Source organism: Protopterus annectens, chromosome 6.part0, assembly GCF_019279795.1.
Source record: "Protopterus annectens isolate FY-2018-M chromosome 6.part0, PAN1.0, whole genome shotgun sequence".
NCBI lineage: Eukaryota > Metazoa > Chordata > Ceratodontiformes > Protopteridae > Protopterus > Protopterus annectens.
The window spans coordinates 556,798,591-556,823,913 of record NC_056737.1 but is presented as its reverse complement, the minus strand read 5'-3'; the positions used below and the strand labels follow the sequence as shown (position 1 = coordinate 556,823,913).

Below are 25,323 nucleotides of genomic sequence, written 5' to 3'. Positions count from 1 at the left end.
TTTGTAGGAGCTGCGCTTGATGACCGTATGATTCATTGTTATCCACACATGCCCTTCCCATTGAGCACATCTCATCTGGGGTTAATATCTACACTGCGTACTTGGTAGTGGTGGTTCCTAGGTTCCCTCATTTGTTTCTTGTTCCATCTTTGTTCACTGCTGATTCCTTTTATATCACTTGTAACCCAACTCAGTCACATTTCCTAATACCAGTAACAACTTTTTGCTCTGGCTCTTACTTATGCGGTTTAATTATAAAAATGTGCAAATTGTAACATGTGCACTCATGGTCGCTTTAAATTTGTGACTGCCATTTTTTTCTTAGGTGCAGATAGGGTGGTAGTTATATTTTCCTACTAGTGCAAGTTATCTTTAGTGCCATGTGCCTATGAGGAACTAGAATCCTGCAATTCTTATTTCCATGCCTCATATGATGGTACAGGAACAGCCTGAGTAAATCGATATTTAAGCAATAGCTACTTGCTCATTAATTTGATCTTGCAGTTCTTGCATAGATTCCTTGTTTGACTTTGTGGTAGTGCTTAAGGTGGTGTTCAGAAAAAATTAAATGTCAGGATGCAGTGCTGATATCAAAGGTGTTGTAGCATGGTGTGGCTCAGTATTGTTTGGATATGTAGTAGGACCAGCAAAAAGGCTTACTGGGCAGCCAGATTAATGACAGCAGTCATGCTTACTGAGCTGTAACATAGTGATCGTGTTATGGGTGGTGACATGACAAATGTACTAAGAACAGTAAGGAGGTGTGCTGGAGGCTTTGCACATTTACTCATGCAATGAACTTCCTCACAAGTGAGATATGTGCACTATGAGGGCCAGAAGAGCCAAGTGCCACAATAGTTCATTATGTAAATGTAGAGAAAAGGAGGAGATATGAAAGGCAGGAAATGCACAAAAGCAATCAGAGGCATGCACACAAGGGTAACCTTAAGGAAAGATAGGTTAAGGGAAGGGCATTTTTGGGGACAGGTGAACATTCTGATTTTCATGAGAAGAAGTGTAGCTAGGGAAGGTAACAAGGAAATGGCATGAGAAGAGGCAATAGCAAAGGTGGCAGGGGCAGACTAAGAAGCATACAAGGCAGAGATAGAAAGGTGTGGAATACATGTAAAAGGTGAGGCCAGCAGTTGAGGGATGCAGAGATATAGAGGGTGGACAACTGGTGATGTAGAATATTGGACAAGAAACATGGTATAGGAAGTGATACATATGGAGAGGGAAACATAATTTTGGAGATAGGCCAGGATCCAGAAGGCCTGTCTAATCTTTTCAGAGTAGACCTCACTAAGACGTCAGTCTCTCCCTAATGTCCTGTTGTTTGGGCGTGGGTTGTCATGTGACTCTATCAACAGAACCAGGAGACTTTATATCTTCCCAGTGCAGGAGTACAATTGCCAATGTATCTTGTATGTGAACAGCTGTCACAACGCACTACAGGTGACCAAAAAAAGACCCCTCTGGATCACCCCTGGAGAAGCACCCCCTGAAATGTGACCATAAATGCCATCCACAAACCCATCAGCTTGAGGATCATTGTCCCCTGATCAAAGGCAGTCCTGCTAACCACTGCTGAGCCAGCACAAGGAATGTTGGCTGCTGCTGGCCAAAGTGGTCGCCACTGCTCCACATTGTACACTACAGCCTGACCTGCAGGATGACGAGACAAAAATGGAAAAAAAATAAATACTGCACATTGTCTATGACAAATACAGTTTCAATTACTCCAAACAGGTAAGGACATAGTATACATACCCCATCACCAAGACATACTTTTGAAACTCATTATACAATCCTATCTGTTGAAGTCTGTCCCTTTGGGTGCTGTAAAAGAAAGCAAAGATTACTCAGTACAATGTCAACAGCAGGCAACATAATTAACAGGCAGAAGCCAAAAAAATACCCTTTCCTACAGTTCTTAATGTTAAATTTGGCACACTCTCCCTAACCTCTGTCTCTTACTAGTGGAGCAGACTGGGCATTGCTCATCAAAGTGAATGATGCTACTGGCATCAGCTTCTACCCTGGGCAACTGGTGCAAGGCTGCATCCTTAAATATAGGGACAAGATAATAGCCCGGCATATACTCCTAACAGTCTGTGTTCAGTAGCTGTAAAAATATCTTAGTTTCCTGGTTGCACCTGCAGGAACGCTACTGAACTCAACACATGAGAGCCCATGTCCATGCTCCATGCTATACATCTAAATAAGGAGCAGACTAGTAGTCCTGTGCATGTGACCACACATTATGGATAAATCATAATGTGCACCATTGAGCAGCAGTGGTATGCTACTGAAAGTATCTCTAGTACACAGTGATAGTACTACAGGCATTGTAGTATCCTTGTGTTTGCATAGCGTGCATAACTCTGACTGGCCTAAGGGCTGGTAAGGATGAGCATGTTAATGCTGCTTCTGTATGATGGTGCAGTGTGATAAAGGAATGATTTACAGACAGTTGCATTGTTACCTCATTAGCATACTTGCTTTGCTTCAAGGCCCACTGTCACATGATAAAATGTGTGGTTGCAATATTGAAGTAGACTGCTTTAGCTTGAAAAGTCTGATCTGTAAATCCATGGAGCATATTATTATGAATCACATAAACAAAGACATAGGCAATTCCAAGCACTCTACCCCACCCAATTCGGATTTGTCAGGGGCAGATCTTGCCTACTGAACCTAGCTGACTTCTTTGAGATTGTTACCAAGGCCCTAGATGAGGGAAAGTCAGTGCATACAGCTTACCATGACCTGGCCAAGGCCTTTGATGCAATCCCCCACTTGGGCATCATCGAAAAGCTAACATAACTTGGTGTTAATCCCTGTCTCATCAGATGGGTGGCCAACTGGCTGACAGATAGGACCACAAGGTCAAAATAGTCACCACCACCTCCGACAGCAGACCTGCCACTAGTGGTGTTCCCCAGGGATCTGTCCTGTGACCCCTACTGTTCGGCATCTACTTTTCAGAGGTCCAGGCAAAGACAAAGGACATGTGGCTGATCAAGTTTGCAAATGACTGTAAGTCGGGTGCTGTCATTGACTCACCAAATTATGTTAATATACAACAAGAGGGTCTCACAGCTACAAATAACTGGTGACAAAGCCATGGCCTTAAGTTAAATACAAAAAAAAATGTATTATCATACCATTCAGCAAAAACATAGCCCCTACTGAATACCACATCAACGGCAACTCCCCAAAGCAAAAAAGCTGTGGTGAGTGACCTGGGTACTCAGGTTAACAATGATCTCACATTCAACCACAATGTGGCGGCAGTGGTCAGAAAAGCCTTTTACTTGGTTCAGCTCATAAGTAAAGGTATTGCATCCAGAAAAAAAGGAGGTTATTACCTCTCTATAATCCTCCCTTATTAGACCTATAATTGAGTATAACGCCCCGTTTGTTATGTCCCTTTCCAAACACCTGTACCAACTAGAAAGGCCACAGAAATACCTCACAAAGAGAATCCATGATCTCCAACATCTATCTTATGCAGACAGGCTCTAATCACTATCACTTTATTCAGTATCATACACATTGCTCAGAGGTGATCTGTGTCTCGCCTACAAAGCAATATCAGACCCTGGCCTAATAGAGATGCTCCATATGCATAAGTCTAACTCCTCACACATTACCTGCTTGATAGGGCTAAATCTAATATGCAACATCAACAAAACCTGCTGGAGAGACAGGTTTGTCTCCCAGAGGCTGCCCCATCTCTGGAATTGGCTTCCCATACATATCAAAGAGAATACCTCGCTGACCATCTTCAAGTGCAACCTTGATGAGTGGATGGGAAACCACAAATTTGTCCCAGAGGTTCCACCTTTGCCCCTCATTGGCAGGGGTGACAGGTGCTGACTGATGTTTCTTTTTTGGGGATAAACTCTTGGCTAGGCTTGCAAGAGCCCCAGGGCCATTAGCTTTGTTACCTCCTATGATCCTATGATTAAAACAAAGGAACAAGAAGTCAGTGGAGTAGACATTAGTATGATATAGGCATAATGAAGAAAGTAAGGCAACTGGTAATGTACCTCTGCACTGAGCACCCCTGGTGCATGGCAGCAACAAGACAGAGAGGATCGTGTTGATTTAGTGAGATAACATAGCATAAAGACATGGCAGGTTACTGGCCAACTGCTAGTTGGGGAGCTCATCATGACATAGGCCTTGGCCACAGGGTCATGACAGGCTACTGTCCAGTTGTTGGTGGGATCATCATGCCAGAAAACATAACACAATAGCATGACAGGTTTTGTCCAGCTTAAGCGGTGGGGTGGTTCACAATAACAGAGAACATAGCAGAAAGGAATGAGAGGCTACTGTCCAGCTGGTGACACGCCCACATTGAAAGTGAATGTTGTACAAGGACATGACAGATAATTATCCAGATGGGAGGGCCTCGCCATGACAGAGGATGCAGTGCAAGGGCATGAGAGGTTGATGTCCAATGAAGCAGTACCGCTCAACTGTACAGATTTTTGCAGAATGTCCAGATTTTTGCCTTAAACATTTGGTCTGTTTGTCATAAAATCTGTAGTTTTCTGACAAGTAATAATGACGCATATTTGAGTTTAAGACTTCATATCCTTCAGAAAATGTATGCAATCACAAATCCTCTTATTCTAGTAGCTTTCTAAGTTTGTAAGAGCAATATCTAAATTTGTCCCTATTTTGAGGCTTTTTCCCCATAATTTTAGGCTTTGTCCATATGTCTTCCATTAAGACATTGAGAAGTATGGGCAGGCCACACTGTGGCCTATACAGACAGATTTAAATATGTATAATTTAGGGAACAATGGCTCTTGCACATAGGTCAGGGCATGTTCATTTGTAGACAAGAAGGAGAAAGGTGTAGGATTTGTACAGAGCTACTGGCCATCAGTATAATACTGCAAGAAGGAGGGCAGCAGTAATGCACTGTCATTATGGGGCAGGGTAGGAATGGCCACAGCACAAATGTAGATAGGTATACGGCCATTAAATGGAGGGTGGTGGACTGTGATGACACACACACACACACACACACACACACACACACACACACACACACACACACACACACACACACACACACACACACACTCTCTCTCTCTCACTGACCAATATGTGTACCCCTCATGCATACAAATCTTACTATGGACCAAAAAGAAAGGTAACAGCTAGAAAAGTTCATCACTCAAGAGGCAGAGGTGTTACTGTAGCCTTTACACAACACCTTGTATGTACATCTTTGAAAAATGTAAAATTGACAAAAGATTTTTCAGGGCCAACTGTAGAAGGGCAGTGCAGAATATCAGTGGTGTGGGAAGCCATAGTGGGAACACAGTGCAGGTTTGTCACACAATCACCAATATGATACTCCTTGTCAAAAACTAGACAGAAAATATTGACAGGGACATGTTCACCACACAAAGTGAACCACCAGCATAAAAGTGGATCTCAGAAGTTGAAGAGTTCTTCGTAATCTTGTCTAAGGCATGCCACTCATACATAGCAGTGGCTTGGATGTTCACTCTGGGCTGGTGATGAGTAACTAAGCATCAGCTGGGGATACAATAGGTTTCTTATATGTGGGACATTTCAATTGTACACCTATTTACAAGTGAGAAAGGAGTTTATTCAGCAGAACACCTATGCATATCTGTTCTTCAAGCACATTGGGGCTGCAACTGAATTAACTTGAACCATGTGGTGGATATGTAACAATGTAGTATTCACATATGTATTCACATATGTGGCCTGTGCCAGTCTGTGTGTTTCACAGGCTGGGGGGAGTGAAGCATGTTTCAACAATGCCACTGGTATGTTGTCTTTATGCTTTCACTGGTTCTTCTGATGTTCAGCAGCTGCTAATGGTGAAAAGGCAGAATGAACCTCAAGAATCACCTATGCTTAGCAGTGGATGATCTCCGAATGTGAAATCCATCAGTTCTACACAGGAGGCATCACCATGTATGGCATCTGTCAAAAGCACTGCATCCCATGTGCATACACCTACCCTACACTGTGGCATGTTGGTGGTCATTGCTGCTATACTAGCAGATCCTTCCTTGATATGGGTACGGTGCTTGGCATCACTCAGCAATTGTTCATGTCAGTGACTCAGGCACAGTCACCTGCAACACACCCTATGTTAGGGAGTAATCCACTGGTGCATACATAAGGATTGTGATAGATACTTGCCTTTGTGCCTCTACAGTCCATACTGCCCAGACAAGGGTTCAGATGCATGTTGAATGGCCACAGGTCAGGTTTATACAGATGGCATACACTGTTCCAAAGAATGCATCAGTTTCAGCCTTGACCATGTTATCTACTGCACCTGGGCATGGCTAGTCTCATGGTCATGGCTCATTACCCTCATCTGGCTTCACAGCAGGGACATCTCATTATGCCAGCCTCTCTGATTCACCTGCTTTCATGCCTTCCTTATCTCATATTGTCCATCTGATTACCACTCCTAGCAATGGCCATTCTCTGGATCATAGATGCTGTACACCTATTAACTCCTAAGTTGGAGTCACACATCATAGCTTTTGCACATACTACTGAAGTGCTACAGCATTTCTCATGCAGAGTACATCCAGCTCTGTCACTGCAGGGCCATAGGGTATACCCAGTCAGCATTCATGACATGAAAGCTCTATCCAGACACTAGAAGCTACAATCCCAGATTACTCTCAACTTCTTAACCTGATGAGTCACAAAGTCACACACATAACATAACCCTTACACCTTGTATGCCATTGCTCTAGCCTGTCACTGTGTCCCACCCCACCTGCTCAAATGATGATGTCTGAGCCCTGCCCACTAATCTTGCCAAGGTGGTTTAGGAAATGTCCAATGTACAGAGTGGTCAGTCAGTGCACTGAAATGCATAGCTTGGATATCTTAATGCATGCATCAGTTTTATTCTGTGTTGTTCTTGTCATGGCTCATTTTCTGGCCCAGATGTCAACTCTTAGCCTGTGCCACAACATATGGCACCTGCCCCTTCCCTGCATGGGACAGCACTGTAGCTTGTTCCTTTGATGACTGTTTGCTTTTCTTCTCCTACTCTTCCACCACTGCCGACCATGGTCAGGATGAGTGCAGCCTTAGACTATTTTCATGGCTCTTCTGAGGCACGAAGCACAGCGAAGACCTGAATAGATGGGAACGTGGACCTAATAATTTTCTCCACCACTTTCACCACCATCTGGAAATATTTGCAATTTGAACCCATGCAGTTTCCATACCACACTGAGAAATTACTAGTCAGGATTCTTTCGATGGTACCCCTGTAGAAGGTTGTGAGAACTGAAGGTACGGTTACAAAAGCCTCCATTTCCATTGAGATATGCAGTCCATGCATCCCATTAATTCCTTGTGTGGGCAGCAGGTGTGTTCTTAGCTTTTTATATGGTGTGTTTCTCCACATGGTGACAACTGTCAAAGTCCTAACTATTGAGTCAATGGCAATTTCTACTAGACCCTTCTGCAATGTGACAGTTGACAGCATTCAATGTCAAAAGCACAGGCTTTGAGAGTGTCCAGTAATACTGCTCATCTAAGGTTGCTGATATTCCCGGTATAATATTGTGAGTGAAGCTTCTCTATGTTGAAATATGCCAGTGAATAGAACAGACAATTTCCTCAGAGCTTCTCGATAAAGTTATAAATGTCTGAATCACGTTCCTTTTTTATTTCATCAGTTGTTCACACACTGAGACTCTTTACCATGAAGCCACTCACTTACCTTCCACAAATACCATGTTATTTTTACCTGTCCATGGTACATAGTACAGTTGCACTACTTACATTTCTGAATCACTCCCTTACCGAAGGTCACTGCTTTGCACACTATTTCACATAATGCAAGCACCAGTTCTTTGCGTACTCCACCATGTTTGCATTGCATACCACGCTCCTTTCACTTTCTACTGATAGCCTGTAGTAAAGGTCTTCATTACCATTTTGCTGTACTTAACAAGCATACCTTTCAACCTCTTAGTGTAAGAAATCTGGACGAAGCCTGGCAAAATGGAGGGGCAAAGGCCCAAATATAGGGACAGATTTTAAATATTGTTCTTATAAACTCAGAAAGTTGCTAGAGTAACAGGGTCTGTGTTACCATACATTTTCTGAAAGGTGTGAAGTCTAAAGCTCAAATCTTTGTCATTATTTAGTGACTTCAATCCTCAGATCATCCCAGTAATTTGTTATAAAACCACAAATTTTATGAGGACTAGACCAAAAATATGAGGCAAAACTCTGGGCATTCTGCAAAAATCTGGAGAGTTGAGAGGAATGTTGACAAGTATTTTTTCCATGTAACAATTGTGTGATTTGCATCTACATTACGGTTCTTTCCTTTCTATGCATAAAATATTAACACTCTGTTTTTATAAGTCAACCTATGTTACATTCAGATTTTTTGCTCTTTATATTTGGTAAGTATTAATTCTGCAGAGTTTAAAGAATTTGTGGAGTGAATAATCCTGTGTTTCATTCATGTTCATAGTAATGCCTTTGAAAATAATATCCACATTCAGACTTTTAAAATATTCCTGTTTCCAGGTTAAGCCTGATGTAGGATTTTTTGACATTACCTGCATTATGCTCTTTTGGAACAAGATTCAGCCTGGTATTGTGACATGGCATTATTTAAACCAAGCACTATTTTTCTGATAGGAAACCATTCAAACTTCAACCTCATTCGAAGATGTTAATGCCTCAAACATGCCTTTCATTAGCAGTATGAATTGTGTAATAGACTGACACACACTGACAGTTTTAAACCTGAGTGAAACCTAATTAAGCTGGAAGTTCCAAGGGTTACTGTTCCTGCCAGATATAAATACAGAGGTGAAAACTATTTAAATGTGTATAACAATTTTAAGTAGTCTATTTTCATTGTTTGTCTGGAAGTACGTAGTCTATTCACATTCTATAGGATGTGCAAACATTATTTATTGCATGTATTTTATTAGATTTTTTTAAGAAACATCAGCTGCATGTTGATAGGCAACATACAAGCCATTATGTCTCTATGTAATGTGAACATTTCCTTTTGGACTTACTGGATTCCATCCAAACAGTAATTTTGTTTTCATTACCTCATCATGTGACTTCAGATCATTATTAGAAGCCCTTGGTAAACCATTTATATTCTCAGGGTGGATTGATTTCTAAGCTCATTGATCTGCACAGGAAGAAGAGTAAGGCTTAACTCCACAGCAGCTGGGTATGAGTAGGCCACGCTGGTTCCAGAAGTGTATCTCCAGAAATTAGATTAACGTTATATCACTCAGAAATAGGCAGACATAGAAGCACACACACACACACACACACACACACACACACACACACACACACACACACACACACACACACACACACACACACACACACACACACACACACACACACACACACACACAGACCACAGACATATCACACTCCTTAATGAGCCATTTGTTAGGTTATGAGCAGGCTAACTTACCTGCCTGTGAAGAACAGTCAGCAATTATATATGCAGTACTATGAACTGTCATTTTTCTGATGACTTAAGAAAGTCAGCTGTCCTTTGCCCTTAATTATTGGTGCATTTATTTCTTTACAGTGTAACATCATGACTCAATGGTAGCACTCTCACTGCTGTGCTGCAGACCATGGGGTCACCTCCCACAATGGGAATTTGGGATCCAACCCAACACTGATATTAAGCTACAGCATTCGGTGAGTACCACAACTGCACGAGAAAATGTTTGCATTAAATATTAAATCAGGTATGTGCCAACATTTTTATCATGATTGCTTGATTCTTTTTATTAATTTTATGTAAAATATTAAATACAACGATGTGAATATAACATTGATACCTTTTTGTGCTTCTAGAAAATACACAGATTTTCACACTGTTTGTGTATGTCTGACTGCTCAGTAGGTCAAATACAATGGATTAGGGATTCATTATATTTGCATAGTAATAATAACCATTCTGTGACTTTGTGAAAGTAATTTTCTTTGTGTTACACTTTAGAAATATTGCTGCCTGTCTGCTCGCTCTAATGTGCAGCAACGTTAAAGAACTCCAGTCTGTGAAATAATTAGCAGACATAGTTCTGTCATGAATAACTTTTTCTGTGTAACTCCCTTTACCATATCGAATCACCTTTTCAGCCATAGCAGCTACTCTCTATTCTATTACTTACTACTTTCAGAGATGACCTCTGGGTGGAACAGTAGTAAAGCCCATTGGTGTCAATGCCACTTGCTTGCTTCTATACAGTTGCTGCAGTTTATGCATGTCTTTTCTGTGTCTGCAGGTCTATTTAGAATTTTTTTCCCCTGCTCTATGGAGAGCAAGAGTTTCCATTTCAGTGAATTGGTCATGCTTTACCCTTTCCTCAAGCAGAAAGCCAATTATGAGGGTCCATCATTTAGTCCCTAAACCCATGCCATATACCCAATAACACATCCTGGGTTTTGTATGCAGTAGATATTAATGATGGCATGTCACTCAATTTCATAACTGATATAATCTCTCAAGACACTCCTGAAGCCAGTTATTTCTTTCGTCACCAATCTCTACCAGAGATTCAGCCAGAGAAATGTCCAACACCAACATTTACAGACAAACCTACTATGCAAAGAGAGGCAAGCTGTGTAACGCATTTCCTCCCCCATTTCAGTGAAGCAGGAACCCAACTGCTAGTCAAACTTGGGTTACCTGGGAAGTAGTCAGGACTTTATCCCTTTATGCCAGTGAAGCTAGTTGGTTGCTTGGTGTTCCAGTTTTGCCTCACATTCACCAGACACATTGGAGGTAAACTGAGATTTGAGTAAAGTTGCCAATAAGTATACTTGCTGTGACGATTAAGTGACTGTATGTATTCTGTGAAGAAATTATGTCCAAGATTAAAGAGGTAAATAGACAATGAATGAATAAACAGCACAAAAGCTGTATTTTTAATAACTGCTAGTACAGCTGTTTCAAATGCAGCACTGGCTAGTGTGATGCAGTTCTGAGGTACAGTGTTTGCAAGGAAGATATGATGTGACTAGCTAATAGACAAGCTTTGGCCTTAAGGGCACTGTTCAAAGTATAGATTTTTGAGGATTTCCTTAATAAATTAGCTGAAAAAGACCTTTTATTCCTTATTCAATTAGACATTTTGAGAGCTACATCTGTCAGTGAAATTAGAAGCAGCTACCAAACACATACTGTACTCATAAAATGAAAATGTGTTACTAAGGCACAAAAGAGCCACACACACACACACACACACACACACACACACATACACACACACACATACACACGCACGCACGCACACACACACACACACACACACACACACACACACATATATATATATATATATATATATATATATATGGGTAACTTATGGGTGGGCAAAGATTGATTTCTCGAGTGTCATTAGCCTCAGATTTATGTAGCCATGGATCAGAGCTCTTAAATAGGAAATCACTATCAGTGAGTTGGGCCATCAGTTATGCCCTTAATGGGGGTAATTCCACCCTTTTTTAACTTGGCGCGACTACAGAGTTAGTGTATATAAGTTTGTTGGGTTGGCAGGCTTACCCCTTTGCAGAAAACACAAATATGTTTTTTCACCTGTTTTTTTTCAAAAAGTGGAATTTGGGAACTCTAATCCTGATCTGAATGAACCTCATCCTGTCATAGTGGAAGGAGAGACAGAGTTATAGATACTTACATATATATGTATACATATATATATATATATATATATGTATACATATATATATATATATATATATATATATATATATATATATATATATATATGAAGAGAGAGAGATATTATATATATATATATATATATATATATATATATATATATATATGAAGAGAGAGATATTATATATATATATATATATATATATATATATATATATATATGTAAATATATATGTATGTATATATATATATATATATATATAGAGAGAGAGAGAGAGAGAGAAAGAAAGAGAAAGAGAGAATTATATATATATATATATATATATGTGTGTGTGTGTGTGTGTGTGTGTGTGTGTGTGTGTGTGTGTGTGTGTGTACACATATTTTTTATGAATTGTGTATATGTGTGGATGAATATTTTTTAGTCAATTCAAGGAATGTCAACAACAATAAGTACAAGTCACTGACATTTCTCTTAAAATCTAAATGTATTTTAGTTTTAAGGATTGGAATTAATAAAAAGCTAGAAAGCAATCCATTGATGGCATATTCAGTCTTATTTGTGATCAGTGTCTATTTTTTTGGAAGAGCTCAGTTCAGTGGCATGCATTCATTTAACATAGGATTGTTTCTGTTGCTCTCACTGCAAGGTAGTATCTTGAATGGGGAAAGAAAATAAGCAAAATGTCGTGTCAAAGCTGTAATGCCCTTATCTTATAATTCCTACCCAGATGTACCAGCAAATGCAAGCATGTACATCAACTCACATGTGCAGTATATCATAAAGTAATTTCCAGAGACTTTCATAACATTATTGCAACAAAAAAGAAAATACATTCATTTATACAATACATAATAAAGAAAACAGTAAGTTTCTTTTTTTTTAAACAATGATATTGTATAATAGTTTTACATCATGTGTCTTGTATGGTAAAGCAAGTTTATATTTGAGGTATGGGTAAAGCAGTTTACACATTGCAAGTTTTGTTTGGTTACTTGGGCTTTACCTTCATGCCCAGAACTCACTAGCTTTGTTTAATCTTTGCGTCACCACATCCAAACATGACCATTGCTAATTTATACCTATACATATCAATATGTGGACATACTTTGGAGTGCTTAAAGAGTTTATTGTTGTCATTGTGCCTCCCTGTATCATAATTGTGTTCATATATCCTCTTCCGGAAGCAGCTGTCTGGTCTTCCTACGTAAACTCCCCCTATAGTCTGGCAGTTCCCTGTTTCAAAATGTACTATGGAGCCATCTCATTATCTAATTTAATACGACGTCCCTCAAAAATGTAAAAACATTGAATGCATCTGCCGCACTTCCTTGTTTCTTGCCTTTGTTTGTCGAAGTGGTTTGCCTATGTTAAACTCCCTTCAAAGCTATCCTTCGAAGTTCTACCAGTTTAATAAATAAAACTTCCGATTTGCTATACTTGAAAAAGTAACATCTAATCCAAAAGAGGGGGGTATGAATGCTGTACTTGAGGTCAAAGATCTTAGTTGGCAACTTAGGTTACACTCTTCTTATGATGCAGGACTAAGTTTTAAAGTTTTAAAGTAAACTGGTCATAGTAGTTTTTTGTATAACATTTCTTAACATCTTAACATCACACTCTTCTTATGACCCAGGACTAAATGAGTTTGTATCAATACAAACATGGTTAAATATGAGGTCAGCAGTTTTAAAGTAACTAGTCATACTAGTTTTTTGTATAACATTTCTTAATGTCATTCTTATAGGTTGCCGAGGTGGTACAGTGGTAGCGTTGCTGCCTCACAGCAAGAGGTTCTCCTGTTTGATTCACGGCTGTAGTGCCTTCTATGTGGCATGTGCATGTCTTCCCCGCTGTCGAGTGACCTCCGAAAGACATGCGTAAATGGACGTGCCTTCGCTGAAGGTTGGGCACCAGGCTGGCAACTCGGCACCATAAAAAATTTATTGCCAATCATTAGCAGACCGGTGTTCCACTGTGGTGACCCTAACCGGGAAAAGCCAAACATTCTTATAGGTTTTTAGAATGGAGTTTTATGGTTAAGACATTCTTTGTTAATTTTATTTTAATACCTAAAAACAATGTATTTACTACTATACACTTTTTTTATATATTTTTTGTATATACACACACACCCACACACACACTTTATATATAATATATATATATATATATATATATATATATATATATATATATGGATCCCCTTCAGAATGCCGAAATTCAAAACTTTGAAACCCATATGATCGCAGACCATATGTTCGAAGTTTTGAAATACCGACATTCTGAAAGGGAAGTCGCATACAGCGTGTGTTTTTTTATTTTACGGGTCTAGTTCACATTTTCGAACATTCAAATGTTCAATCATATGGTCTTGGCCATATGCATTTTGAACATTTGAGCATTCCGTTATGTGAAGTAGACTCAGATATATATATATATATATATATATATATATATATATATATATATATATATATATATATATATCTATATATATATATATATCTATAGGCTTACAATCAAAACATGGAATGGTAGTTTTACACTGCCATTTGTTCGAAATCTCGGCACTCAAGGTCTGCAATAACCGAACTGCAATATTACGAACCATAATAACGAATGTAGAGCTGCATTCATTATTATGAGTTCAGCATTGTGAATGTAGATCTCAGTACAGTGGGGAGTGGGGAATTTCCCATTTTCTTCTCTGTAGTTAGATCTCGGAGTTGGTATATTTAAGTTGCAGGTGGTGCCTCCCACATGGGAGTGCAAGGGGACTTGCCCCCCTGCAAAACATTGACGCTAATACTGACTTTCAAATCTGAAAGTTTGGTGTTGTGAACCGGACCGTCTCTGTGATGATTTCTGCCTTTATGAAGGGATCGGTGAGTACATTTTCGTAGTTTTGGTTCGGCATTGTGCATTAACGTACAATTGCCATTCCGAATTTTGATAGTAAACCGTGTATGTATATATATATATATATATATATATATATATATATATATATATATATATATATATATATATATATATTCTCTGAAGGATAGGAGGTCTGAAACTGAAATGTCCATCATTATTTAATGACTTTAATCCTAACCAATTTGACAGAAAACCACAGGTTTTATGAGGAGCAGACTAAAAATATGAGGCAAAAATCTGTACAGTTGAAAAACGTGCCTCTCTAACTAAAAATTCCACATAGTGTTATGCATAGTTGATAAAAAAGGATAGTTTGCAGATAAAACCATCCCACTGATGAACAGAAATGGATTGCATGTGTGTGTGTGTGTGTGTGTGTGTGTGTGTGTGTGTGTGTGTGTGTGTATGTAAATACTGGTAGAGAAACTAAAAAATAATCAAGAAAACCACGTTTAGAAAAGGTACTGCTAATTTTCTCTAGAACAGTTGAAGTTTATTGCTTTGTGAGTGATTTTGTTTGTTTAATCAGATTTGTTGAGTTCCTGTGTTCAAATATCTGATTAAACTTCTTTTTGTAAATGATTTGATGGTCTTAGAAAAAATAAGATCAGTTAAGTTTCTATACTTTTTATTTTTGCATATATTTTACATGGGTGTAGTGTGGTGATTAACATCGAAATGCCCAAATGTCAACTGTTAATACGTTGACCAAAAACTTTATCAAATTGAACGTTGACACACTACTGAGCATGTGCAGAGGAATAACCTTGGTGCATGCAAAATTCTAAACTAAAAAAAGCACAATGTCAGGAAAAGGGATGCTTCCCAACCAAGAGGAATGTGTGCTCTCACATTCCAAATGTTGTCAACTAAATAAATGTTGACCAAACATGGATTTGATGGTATTCATTCCCCTCATTATCTCTGTCTCTCGGTATACATATATATTTTGATATATGTATTCAGAAAGTAACCAAAAAAAAGGTTGACAGCACAAACACCAACACATCACTACACATGCTCCAAGGAATATAAATTCTAAAAACAATTCAGAGCCTCCCTGCCCAGCATATTCATCTGTGCTAACCATAACCCTCAATCTACTCCTGCCCCTAACTCTGCACATTACATTTTTAACAACCCTTTATCTAACATTATCAGGATATCAGATCTCAATTTTGTTTCTATGGTTTACTGATGTAGGGCTTTTGTTAGTGGCAAAGAAGTATTCAATGTTTTGTGATTCACTCTTGAGTCATTCAGTGTTTTGTGATTCTCTCTTTTTTGTTTTACCATTTGTGATATTCTTTTTTGAATTTATTTCCATTTATGATGTAATTATATTGTTGTGCAATGAAAGAGGATAAAATGATAGGAGTGCCAGTGAGCATGAAGTTGGTTTACATGGCCGTTCACAGACTACAAAATTATATTTGACACTCTGTATGTTTGAATGCACCATCTTAGATTAGCTTATTCATCAATTCATTAATACAGGCATAACACAGTAAATAGGCTAAACAGGGAAGAAAGGAAGAAAGAACACTTTTATATAAGGTAAATTATATGATAAACCCCTATTAATATTTCAAAACATGCACACTGATTGGTCAGCGTGCACATTGTAAATCAAAGGCTTATACTAATGGAAAAAGGTTCAGTCGCCTGGACTTTTACCATTAGTATAAGTCTTTTTTTTTTTTTTTTGGACAGCAGCAGAGAAGGGAAGAGCTCCATTGCTGGTATCTAGCTATGTTAAGTGAGTTTAACATAGCAAGATATCTTAAAGAGAAGCAACGGAGATCTTCCTTTCTCTGTTGCTTTTTTTTAAAGCTGTCTCGCTATGTTAAACTCGTTTAACGTAGTGAAACAGCTTTAGAAAAAGCCACTGAGAAAGGAAAATCTCTGTTGCTTTTTTTTTAAAGCTATCTTGCTATGTTAAACTCTTTTAACATAGCAAGACAAGTTTTTAAAAGCAACAGAGATCTTCCTTTCTCCATTGCTTCCACACACACAGTTCTGATGTACTGCATAACTATACGCATACGCAGTACATCAGAACTGCCGCAGAATACTGGACAGCTGCGGAAGGGCAGCAAGGAGGCATTACACAATGCCATTATTTAAGAAAAGTAAGTATTTTTTTTCTTAAATAATGTCATTGTGTAATAGCAATAACCCACTTCTGGGTGTGGGTAATGCTGGATTTACCCACAGTTGTCTTTGTTTGGCCACTCGGGCTTCACTCTCATGACCAAACCACACCAACCGTGGGTAAATCCAGTAGTCAGTAAATTTCGGGATGTAGGAGGATCTCATAAATCATTTCATCAATGCTTTATCTAAGGGATAAATTTTACTATTTTGCAAAGAAATAAATATGTTCTGACTTGTCATATCAGTCTGCAGCTAGAAAACTAGTGCAAGAAATCTCTAGATTTAGGTAATTATAGAAGAAACATGAACCTGACTACGTCGCAAAAAAACAATATAATCTGAATGTAAGAGGATTCACTTGAAAAAAAAGAATGGATTAAATTAAGCAAATTAAGCTAGTGGTGTGCCATTTCTATATGTCATAGTATTAAGTGCATCTTGACATTCGTAGACATAGTGCACAGTTTCTTGCAATGGCTGTCCATCGTATGTGCATGTGTATGTGTGTGTGTGTGTGTGTGTGTGTGTGTGTGTGTGTGTGTGTGTTTGTGCGTGTGTGTGCCTGGGTGTGTGTGAATGTGTGTGTGTGCGTGTGTGTGTGTGTGTGTGTGTGTGTGTGTGTGTGTGTGTGTGTGTGTGTGTGTGTGTGTGTGTGTGTGTGACTTAACGTCATTCTTATAGGTTGCCGAGGTGGTACAGTGGTAGCGTTGTTACCTCACAGCAAGAGGTTCTCCTGTTTGATTCACAGCTGTAGTGCCTTCTATGTGGCGTGTGCATGTCCCCCCCGCTGTCGAGTGACCTCCGAAAGACATGCGTAAATGGGCATGCCTTCGCTGAAGGTTGGGCGCCAGGCTGGCAACTCGGCATCATAAAAAATCTACTGCCAATCATTAGCAGACCGGTGTTCCACTGTGGCGACCCCTAACCGGGAAAAGCCGAAAAGACAAACATTTTTATAGGTTTTTAGAATGGAGTTTTATGGTTAAGATATTCTTTGTTAATTTTATTTTAATACCTAAAAACAATGTATTTACTACTATACACTTTTTTATATATTTTTTGTATATACCCACACACCCACACACACACACACACACACACACACACACACACACACACACACACACTTTATATATAATATATATACATATATATATATATATATATATATATATATATATATATATATATAATTATATATGTGGATCCCCTTCAGAATGCTGAAATTCAAAACTTTGAAACCCATATGATCGCAGACCATATGTTCGAAGTTTTGAAATACCGACATTCTGACAGGGAAGTCGCATACAGCGTGTGTTTATTTATTTTACGGGTTTAGTTCACATTTTCGAACATTCAAATGTTCAATCATATGGTCTTGGCCATATGAATTTTGAACATTTGAGCATTCCGTTATGTGAAGTAGACCCAGATATATATATAGGCTTACAATCAAAATATGGAATGGCAGTTTTACACTGCCACTTGTTCGAAATCGCGGTACTCAAGGTCTGCAATAACCGAACTGCAACATTACGAACCATAATAACGAATGTAGATCTGCATTCATTATTATGAGTTCAGCATTGTGAATGTAGATTTCAGTACAGTGGGGAGTGGGGAATTTCCCATTTTCCTCTCTGTAGTTAGATCTCGGAGGTGGTATATTTAAGTTGCAGGTGGTGCCTCCCACATGGGAGTGCAAGGGGACTTTCCCCCCTGCAAAACATTGACGCTAATACTGACTTTCAAATCTGAAAGTTTGGTGTTGTGAACGGGACCGTCTCTGTGATGATTTCCGCCTTTATGAATGGATACATTTTCGTAGTTTCGGTTCAGCATTGTGCATTGACGTACAATTGCCATTCCAAATTTTGATAGTAAACCGTGTATATATAGATATATATATATATATATATATATATATATATATATATATATATATATATATATATATATTCTCTGAACGATAGGAGGTCTGAAACTGAAATGTCCGTCATTATTTAATGACTTTAATCCTAACCAATTTGACAGAAAACCACAGGTTTTTATGAGGAGCAGACCAATAATATGAGGCAAAAATCTGTACAGTTGAAAAGCGTGCCTCTCTAACTAAAAATTCCACATAGTGTTATGCACAGTTGATAAAAATGGATAGTCCCACTGATGAACAGAAATGGACTGCGTGTGTGTGTGTGTGTGTGTGTGTGTGTGTGTGTGTGTGTGTGTGTGTGTGTGTGTGTGTGTGTGTGTGTGTGTCTATGTAAATACTGGTAGAGAAACTAAAAAATAATCAAGAAAACCACGTTTAGAAAAGGTACTGCTAATTTTCTCTAGAACAGTTGAAGTTTATTGCTTTGTGAGTGATTTTGTTTGTTTAATCAGATTTGTTGAGTTCCTGTGTTCAAATATCTGATTAAACTTCTTTTTGTAAATGATTTGATGGTCTTAGAAAAAATAAGATCAGTTAAGTTTCTATACTTTTTATTTTTGCATATATTTTACATGGGTGTAGTGTGGTGATTAACATCGAAATGCCCAAATGTCAACTGTTAATACGTTGACCAAAAACTTTATCAAATTGAACGTTGACATACTACTGAGCATGTGCAGAGGAATAACCTTGGTGCATGCAAAATTCTAAACTAAAAAAAGCACAATGTCAGGAAAAGGGATGCTTCCCAACCAAGAGGAATGTGTGCTCTCACATTCCAAATGTTGTTAACTAAATAAATGTTGACCAAACATGCATTTGATGGTATTCATTCCCCTCATTATCTCTGTCTCTCGGTATACATATATATTTTGATATATGTATTCAGAAAGTAACCAAAAAAAAGGTTGACAGCACAAACACCAACACATCACTACACATGCTCCAAGGAATATAAATTCTAAAAACAATTCAGAGCCTCCCTGCCCAGCATATTCATCTGTGCTAACCATAACCCTCAATCTACTCCTGCCCCTAACTCTGCACATTACATTTTTAAAAACCCTTTATCTAACATTATCAGGATATCAGATCTCAATTTTGTAGCTATGGTTTACTGATGTAGGGCTTTTGTTAGTGGCAAAGAAGTATTCAATGTTTTGTGATTCACTCTTGAGTCATTCAGTGTTTTGTGATTCTCTCTTTTTTGTTTTACCATTTGTGATATTCTTTTTTGAATTTATTTCCATTTATGATGTAATTATATTGTTGTGCAATGAAAGACGATAAAATGATAGGAGTGCCAGTGAGCATGAAGTTGGTTTACAAGGCCATTCACAGACTACAAAATTATATTTGACACTCTGTATGTTTGAATGCACCATCTTAGATTAGCTTATTCATCAATTCATTAATACAGGCATAACACAGTAAATAGGCTAAACAGGGAAGAAAGGAAGAAAGAAAACTTTTATATAAGGTAAATTATATGATAAACCCCTATTAATATTTCAAAACGTGCACACTGATTGGTCAGCGTGCACATTGTAAATCAAAGGCTTATACTAATGGAAAAAGGTTCAGTCGCCTGGACTTTTACCATTAGTATAAGTCTTTTTTTTTTTTTTTTTGGACAGCAACAGAGAAGGGAAGAGCTCCATTGCTGGTATCTAGCTATGTTAAGTGAGTTTAACATAGCAAGATATCTTAAAGAGAAGAAACGGAGATCTTCCTTTCTCTGTTGCTTTTTTTAAAGCTGTCTCGCTATGTTAAACTCGTTTAACGTAGCGAAACAGCTTTAGAAAAAGACACTGAGAAAGGAAAATCTCTGTTGCTTTTTTTTTAAAGCTATCTTGCTATGTTAAACTCTTTTAACATAGCAAGACAAGTTTTTAAAAGCAACAGAGATCTTCCTTTCTCCATTGCTTCCACACACACAGTTCTGATGTACTGCATAACTATACGCATACGCAGTACATCAGAACTGCCGCAGAATACTGGACAGCTGTGGAAGGGCAGCAAGGAGGCATTATACAATGCCATTATTTAAGAAAAGTAAGTATTTTTTTTTTTAAATAATGTCATTGTGTAATAGCAATAACCCACTTCTGGGTGTGGGTAATGCTGGATTTACCCACAGTTGTCTTTGTTTGGCCACTCGGGCTTCACTCTCATGACCAAACCACACCAACCGTGGGTAAATCCAGTAGTCAGTAAATTTCGGGATGTAGGAGGATCTCATCAATCATTTCATCAATGCTTTATCTAAGGGATAAATTTTACCATTTTGCAAAGAAATAAATATGTTCTGACTTGTCATATCAGTCTGCAGCTAGAAAACTAGTGCAAGAAATCTCTAGATTTAGGTAATTATAGAAGAAACATGAACCTGACTACATCGCAAAAAAACAATATAATCTGAATGTAAGAGGATTCACTTGAAAAAAAAGAATGGATTAAATTAAGCAAATTAAGCTAGTGGTGTGCCATTTCTATATGTCATAGTATTAAGTGCATCTTGACATTCGTAGACATAGTGCACAGTTTCTTGCAATGGCTGTCCATCATATGTGCATGTGTATGTGTGTGTATGTGTGTGTGTGTGTGTGTGTGTGTGTGTGTGTGTGTGTGTGTGTGTGTGTGTGTGTGTGCGTGGGTGTGTGTGAATGTGTGTGTGTGTGTGTGTGTGTGTGTGTGTGTGTGTGTGTGTGTGTGTGTGTGTGTGTGTGTGTGTGTGTGTGTGTGTGTGTGACTTAACGTCATTCTTATAGGTTGCCAAGGTGTTACAGTGGTAGCGTTGTTGCCTCACAGCAAGAGGTTTTCCTGTTTGATTCACAGCTGTAGTGCCTTCTATGTGGCGTGTGCATGTCCTCCCCGCTGTCGAGTGACCTCCGAAAGACATGCGTAAATGGGCGTGCCTTCGCTGAAGGTTGGGCGCCAGGCTGGCAACTCGGCATCATAAAAAATCTACTGCCAATCATTAGCAGACCGGTGTTCCACTGTGGCGACCCCTAACCAGGAAAAGCCGAAAAGACAAACATTTTTATAGGTTTTTAGAATGGAGTTTTATGGTTAAGATATTCTTTGTTAATTTTATTTTAATACCTAAAAACAATGTATTTACTACTATACACTTTTTTATATATTTTTTGTATATACCCACACACCCACACACACACACACACACACACACACACACACACACACACACACACACACACACACACACACTTTATATATAATATATATACATATATATATATATATATAAAATTATATATGTGGATCCCCTTCAGAATGCTGAAATTCAAAACTTTGAAACCCATATGATCGCAGACCATATGTTCGAAGTTTTGAAATACCGACATTCTGACAGGGAAGTCGCATACAGCGTGTGTTTTTTTATTTTACGGGTTTAGTTCACATTTTCGAACATTCAGATGTTCAATCATATGGTCTTGGCCATATGAATTTTGAACATTTGAGCATTCCGTTATGTGAAGTAGACCCAGATATATATATAGGCTTACAATCAAAATATGGAATGGCAGTTTTACACTGCCACTTGTTCGAAATCGCGGTACTCAAGGTCTGCAATAACCGAACTGCAACATTACGAACCATAATAACGAATGTAGATCTGCATTCATTATTATGAGTTCAGCATTGTGAATGTAGATTTCAGTACAGTGGGGAGTGGGGAATTTCCCATTTTCCTCTCTGTAGTTAGATCTCGGAGTTGGTATATTTAAGTTGCAGGTGGTGCCTCCCACATGGGAGTGCAAGGGGACTTTCCCCCCTGCAAAACATTGACGCTAATACTGACTTTCAAATCTGAAAGTTTGGTGTTGTGAACGGGACCGTCTCTGTGATGATTTCCGCCTTTATGAATGGATACATTTTCGTAGTTTTGGTTCGGCATTGTGCATTGACGTACAATTGCCATTCCAAATTTTGATAGTAAACCGTGTGTATACATATATATATATATATATATATATATATATATATATATATATATATATATATATATATATATATATTCTCTGAAGGATAGGAGGTCTGAAACTGAAATGTCCATCATTATTTAATGACTTTAATCCTAACCAATTTGACAGAAAACCACAGGTTTTTATGAGGAGCAGACCAAAAATATGAGGCAAAAATCTGTACAGTTGAAAAGCGTGCCTCTCTAACTAAAAATTCCACATAGTGTTATGCACAGTTGATAAAAATGGATAGTTTGCAGATAAAACTATCCCACTGATGAACAGAAATGGATTGCGTGTGTGTGTGTGTGTGTGTGTGTGTGTGTGTGTGTGTGTGTGTGTGTGTGTGTGTGTGTGTGTGTGTGTGTGTGTGTCTATGTAAATACTGGTAGAGAAACTAAAAAATAATCAAGAAAACCACGTTTAGAAAAGGTACTGCTAATTTTCTCTAGAACAGTTGAAGTTTATTGCTTTGTGAGTGATTTTGTTTGTTTAATCAGATTTGTTGAGTTCCTGTGTTCAAATATCTGATTAAACTTCTTTTTGTAAATGATTTGATGGTCTTAGAAAAAATAAGATCAGTTAAGTTTCTATACTTTTTATTTTTGCATATATTTTACATGGGTGTAGTGTGGTGATTAACATCGAAATGCCCAAATGTCAACTGTTAATACGTTGACCAAAAACTTTATCAAATTGAACGTTGACACACTACTGAGCATGTGCAGAGGAATAACCTTGGTGCATGCAAAATTCTAAACTAAAAAAAGCACAATGTCAGGAAAAGGGATGCTTCCCAACCAAGAGGAATGTGTGCTCTCACATTCCATATGTTGTTAACTAAATAAATGTTGACCAAACATGCATTTGATGGTATTCATTCCCCTCATTATCTCTGTCTCTCGGTATACATATATATTTTGATATATGTATTCAGAAAGTAACCAAAAAAAAGGTTGACAGCACAAACACCAACACATCACTACGCATGCTCCAAGGAATATAAATTCTAAAAACAATTCAGAGCCTCCCTGCCCAGCATATTCATCTGTGCTAACCATAACCCTCAATCTACTCCTGCCCCTAACTCTGCACATTACATTTTTAACAACCCTTTATCTAACATTATCAGGATATCAGATCTCAATTTTGTAGCTATGGTTTACTGATGTAGGGCTTTTGTTAGTGGCAAAGAAGTATTCAATGTTTTGTGATTCACGCTTGAGTCATTCAGTGTTTTGTGATTCTCCCTTTTTTGTTTTACCATTTGTGATATTCTTTTTTGAATTTATTTCCATTTATGATGTAATTATATTGCTGTGCAATGAAAGAGGATAAAATGATAGGAGTGCCAGTGAGCATGAAGTTGGTTTACATGGCCGTTCACAGACTACAAAATTATATTTGACACTCTGTATGTTTGAATACACCATCTTAGATTAGCTTATTCATCAATTCATTAATACAGGCATAACACAGTAAATAGGCTAAACAGGGAAGAAAGGAAGAAAGAAAACTTTTATATAAGGTAAATTATATGATAAACCCCTATTAATATTTCAAAACGTGCACACTGATTGGTCAGCGTGCACATTGTAAATCAAAGGCTTATACTAATGGAAAAAGGTTCAGTCGCCTGGACTTTTACCACTAGTATGTCTTTTTTTTGTGGACAGCAACAGAGAAGGGAAGAGCTCCATTGCTGTTATCTAGCTATGTTAAGTGAGTTTAACATAGCAAGATATCTTAAAGAGCAGCAACGGAGATCTTCCTTTCTCTGTTGCTTTTTTTAAAGCTGTCTCGCTATGTTAAACTCGTTTAACATAGCGAAACAGCTTTAAAAAAAGCCACTGAGAAATGAAAATTTCTGTTGCTTTTTTTTTAAAGCTATCTTGCTATGTTAAACTCTTTTAACATAGCAAGACAAGTTTTTAAAAGCAACAGAGATCTTCCTTTCTCCATTGCTTCCACACACACAGTTCTGATGTACTGCATAACTATACGCATACGCAGTACATCAGAACTGCCGCAGAATACTGGACAGCTGCGGAAGGGCAGCAAGGAGGCATTATACAATGCAATTATTTAAGAAAAGTAAATATTTTTTTTCTTAAATAATGTCATTGTATAATAACAATAACCCACTTCTGGGTATGGGTAATGCTGGATTTACCCACAGTTGTCTTTGTTTGGCCACTCGGGCTTCACTCTTGTGACCAAACCACACCAACCGTGGGTAAATCCAGTAGTCAGTAAATTTCGGGATGTAGGAGGATCTCATCAATCATTTCATCAATGCTTTATCTAAGGGATAAATTTTACCATTTTGCAAAGAAATAAATATGTTCTGACTTGTCATATCAGTCTGCAGCTAGAAAACTAGTGCAATAAATCTCTAGATTTAGGTAATTATAGAAGAAACATGAACCTGACTACGTCGCAAAAAAACAATATAATCTGAATGTAAGAGGATTCACTTGAAAAAAAAGAATGGATTAAATTAAGCAAATTAAGCTAGTGGTGTGCCATTTCTATATGTCATAGTATTAAGTGCATCTTGACATTCGTAGACATAGTGCACAGTTTC

General features: G+C 38.1%; 1 protein-coding gene across 2 annotated transcripts in view; it reads left to right on the top strand.

Moving 5' to 3' along the window:
• LRFN5 (leucine rich repeat and fibronectin type III domain containing 5) overlaps nt 1-25,323 on the top strand; it is a 553,367-nt gene that overhangs the window by 435,461 nt on the left and 92,583 nt on the right. For both annotated transcript variants that reach the window (XM_044074250.1, XM_044074251.1), the window contains exon 4: nt 9,629-9,744. The gene's annotated coding sequence lies outside the window, so the exon portion shown is untranslated. The remainder of the gene's footprint in view (nt 1-9,628; nt 9,745-25,323) is intronic.